Source organism: Amblyomma mixtum, chromosome 5 (assembly GCF_055824585.1).
Source record: "Amblyomma mixtum isolate Tamu chromosome 5, ASM5582458v1, whole genome shotgun sequence".
Classification (NCBI taxonomy): Eukaryota; Metazoa; Arthropoda; class Arachnida; order Ixodida; family Ixodidae; genus Amblyomma; species Amblyomma mixtum.
In genome coordinates, this window is record NC_143016.1 from 76055461 (window position 1) to 76060145 (window position 4685).

Below are 4685 nucleotides of genomic sequence, written 5' to 3' on the forward strand. Positions count from 1 at the left end.
AAATTTTCAGTTTAATAAAGACACCTGCCTTGTAGTCTGTGGGTCACAACTAGGAAAGGGCCGCCGCGGTGGCTCAGTGGCTATGGTGCTCAGCTGCTGGCCCGAAAGACACGGGTTCAATCCCGGCCGCGGCGGTTGACTTTCTTTGGAGGAGAAATTCGAGGCCCGTGTACTGTGCGATGTCAGTGCACGTTAAAGAACCCCAGGTGGTCGAAATTTCCGGAGCCCTCTACTACGGCGTCTCTCATAGTCTCAGTCACTTTGGGACGTTAAACCCCATAAACCAACCAACCAAGAACTAGGAAAGACAAGATTTGGAACCCTGCGTTCGTGCAGAGGGCTCCAAGCGCATGCTACGTATGTTAGACCCATCGCATTTCATCGGGTTCTCACCCCCCGGCTAAGTGCGGCGTCTGAGAACTGTTTCGAAGCGACAGAGGAGTCTCCGACACCGCGCGTCCCAACCGACGTCGGCAAAGATTGTGCAATGCAAAAGGCGAGTCCCCGCCTCAACCCCCCCCCCCCCCCCCCCCCTTTTCGGACACCCCACCTGAAAATGTCGAAGGCAACACGAGAGGCATGCAGAGGATGGTCACGTGATCAAGGAAAGAATCCACGCTTGGTCATCGTTGAACGTGCGTATCATAGCTATGCTTTAAAAGCCATTGATCAAGAAATGCACTCCGGCCTATCCCGGCTTCTGAAGTGCTGGATATGATACAGCTCGCAAGGTGAAAGAACACATTATTCAAGCATAGTAGCTTTCTCTAAAATTTCCTGTCTAAAATTTGTGATGACATTGCAGGCAGCTGTAACATCGTATTCAGAAAGCAAGATAAATTCGCATTGCGCAGATCATAAAAGCTGATTCAGACCACATTAGCATCCTATGTATTGGAAACGCCAGTTTTCCAAAGATGGAAGATGAAAAGCAGAACAACATGCTTTGTCATTGTAAACGTGGCTGCGTTTTTTTTTTTTCGCGGGGACACGCAAGCATATGTGAATTGTCAACAGGAATTTTCCTCTTTGAAACATTGAAACATTGCTTCATAGAGCGGTGTTTAAAAGAAGATTTTTTTTTTTATCTGAGGCCATTACTTGATATGCATTCTTGAATGCGTTGTTTCGCTCAGCAAAAACATGCCATTCATGCCCTTGCTTAATACTGGAACCATCGATATTTTTGCCAGCCATGGACAGATGAGAAGTAGTTATTAACAGTTCGAATTTCTCTGCTAAACAAAAAACTACTACATATTTTTCCCGATGCGACAGCAGTCAGATCAAGAATCCCTTTCTCAAGCTTCCCTTTCTCGTCTTCACCAGCACTTCACGAGAGCAGAGCTAACTGCACCTTCAGTGCGTCATTCTGATGAATTCTGTGATCAGAGTAGCACAAAATATTGCTTTGGTTGCATATCTCGGTTAGGTACGCTCACATTGGCTGACAGAGACGAAATAAGCATGTACTTGTGCAAACACCTTGCTTCGCCTACGTTCCAATTGCTAGGCACCGCAGGATGACTTGTGAAGTAAAGTTGAAAACAATGAATGGCTGAAGGACAATGGGGGATAAAAAAAAAAACATCGTTAGGGCTGTTTCTATTGCTGCGTATTGACTACTGGATGGTGTATGGTGCACGTTTTGAATACTCAATTGGGTTTGGACAAACAATGCGAGGTTGATTCATTTGCAGTGGCCTGGTTGTCATGGAGAGGAGGTTTGTTATTATTCTACTCGAACCTTCCTTGTCACAGGAAAAACTGGTACGGTAACTACAAGGCAAAAGTGCAAGCGTATCAAAGCTTATTGCGGGCACTAATATTTACCTAAGGGTCAGGATGGTACGCTCTAAGTCACTCAGGACATGAACTGCAAAGCATGATCAATGAATTAGACAGGCAGGGCAAAACGGTGGGGCTAAAAATTAACATGCAGAAAACCAAAGTAATGTTCAACAGCCTAGCAAGAGAGCAGCAGTTCGCGATTGGTGGCGCGGTGCTAGAAGTAGTAAGGGAATACATGGTCTGTTCTGAAAGTAGTAGGACTCATTTTTTTAAACAAAATTTATTCAAGAGAATAGTACAAACGATTACAATTTTTTCAATTTATTCAAGAGAATAGTACAAACGATTACATTGGCAGCACCTACACGCTGCTGCCAATGAGTTTTACAGTTTTCGTACGCCTCCAGGAACGCCTGGACCAGAATACTGTTTAGCTCCCTCGTCACGGCCTGTTGAACCACCTCTACCTAACCGTGATGTTTCGCCTCGAGCGTCGATTTTATTCTCGGGAATAGAAAAAAGTCTGGCGGGGCCAAGTCGAGGCTGTAGGGGGGCTGAGGCAGCGTTGCCGCCTTGTTATAGGCAAAAAATCGGAGTCCTCATTCACATGATGAAGATCCTACCGGTTGGCCTTTCCTCCTCTGACAACACTCCCGGCACCAATTTCGCGCACGCTTTCCTCATGGATAAGTTTTCTGTCACGATCTCAAAAACTTGGGTTTGAGGAATGCTCAAGTCATCAGCAATTATTCTGATACTCATTCTACGATCACTGTTAAGTAAATGTTTCACTCGCTACACATTTTCGTTGGTCTTGCTGGTCGAAGGGCGTCTGGAGCGGTCGTCTTCCTCCAATCTCTCCTTACCTCCTCGGAAAAGCTTGTGCCACTCAAAAAGCACCTGATCTACCCATGCAAGCGCCACCGTAGGCCTCCTTAATCATGTTGTGAGCCTCTTTGCCCGTTTTACCAAGATTTACTCAAAATTTGATCGCGTATCGCTGATCCAGGGCAGGTAGTGACAGCTGATCCGGATCATGAGAGGGAAATAACTAGAAGAATAAGAATGGGATGGAGCGCATATGGCAGGTTCTCTCAGATCATGAACGGCAGTTTACCAATATCCCTCAAGAGAAAAGTATACAACAGCTGTATCTTACCGGTACTCATCTATAGGGCAGAAACGTGGAGGCTAACAAAGAGGGTTCAGCTTAAGTTGAGGACAACGCAGCGAGCTATGGAAAGAAAAATGGTAGGTGTAATGTTAAGAGATCGGAAGCGTGCGGAGGAGGTGAGAGAACGAACACGGGTTAATGACATCCTAGTTTAAATCAAGAGGAAGAAGTAGACTTGGACAGGGCATGTAATGCGAAGGCAAAATAACCACTGGTCCTTAAGGGTAACGGAGTGGATACAAAGAGAAAGCAAGCGTAGCAAGGGGTGGCAGAAAGTTAGGTGGGCGGATTAGATTAAGAATTTTGCGGGGATACGGTGGCTGCAACTGGCAAAGGACAGAGTTAATTGGAAAGACATGGGCGAGGCCTTTGCCCTGCAGTGGGCGTAGTCAGGTTGATGATGATGATAAGGACGGTACGCTAAGGCGGACTGCACACCCTGTGCGAACTGGCTACGACAACGCTTAGCCCTTTTCGCTAGGTTTTTTCTTCTTTTCTTTCCCTTCAGCGGTGCTCGCTTCATCTACGATCAACGTCTCTTTTTATTTCCTCCTTTAGCCGCCGTAGCGTGTCAGGGCAAGCGGTGTAAGCGGTTGCTTGTTTCAATTCGTTCTTGGTGCCACAATTGTGCCCGATACAAGGGCGTCCGCAGAATTTTTTGCAGGGGGGGGCCCCATTGGTTGTTGGCGCCGGAGGGGGGGGGGGGGGGGGGGGGTATGTTCGTAGCAAAAAGGCACTATTTGCGGAGTAAATTTATTTATTTATATACAAATAAAATAAATAAGTAAAATACACACATGAAAGAAAAATTACAAACAGCAAATTAAAGCGAGGCTAGGAGAGATACATTGGAGTTTATCAACGAAGAAACAATTAAAATTAATAAAAATGCAAAAAGATACTATCACTTCGTGGAGAAGAGTGCTCAGTCTTGCTGCATACGGGTTCTCGACACACCCGGATTGATGACCAGCACACAGCACAATATGTTCACAAACACGCAACGACAGTCACTCAGTCAGTCTTCCTTGAACAGAAACTGTAGACGCCTCGGATTTTTCTGGGCGAATTGCGTGATGACACTGGTGATAAATTCATTTCTGTGCTTCATTACACGCTCTCGGTGCACACTCATCATACAAAGGCCGTCCAGTCTGTCGTTTGTCATCGTTGAGCGTAGCCGCGTTTTCACTCTCCTCATTGTACTGAAGGAGCGTTCGACCGTACAGGTAGTAACTGGCAAAGCCAGAGCCACCTCAATGGCTTTTGCAACACCAGGGAAGAATGTCTTGGCCTGATGTAGAAGCTCGCAGTAAGTTATTTCTGATGGGTCCCCAGTTTTGTTGCACCACATCTCGTACCAAGAGATGGCCTCTTCCTTGAAGTTGTCGATGCCGTAAAAGCACTGGAGTTCTTCGGCGAGAACAGCGAACTCAACACGGCTCAAGTGCTTCATTTTTGATGGATGCAGCTGGAGAAGTTTGAAGCTCCTCTCATTGCTTTCAGAAAAGCGCCGAGCTAAAGAAGCAGTGAGGGAGTCCAAGTACGGCACATATATTGCCACACGGTAGTATTCCTCTGGCGACTGAATCCCGTAGTTGTCTCGGTGGGCCTGACGAGAGACTTGTCTTGGTACAGATATCACCACATTTAAGTGATTGGCTGCCTCCCTTGCTGCATTCATGATGTTAAAGAACTCCTCTACAGCGTTTGTCCGGTG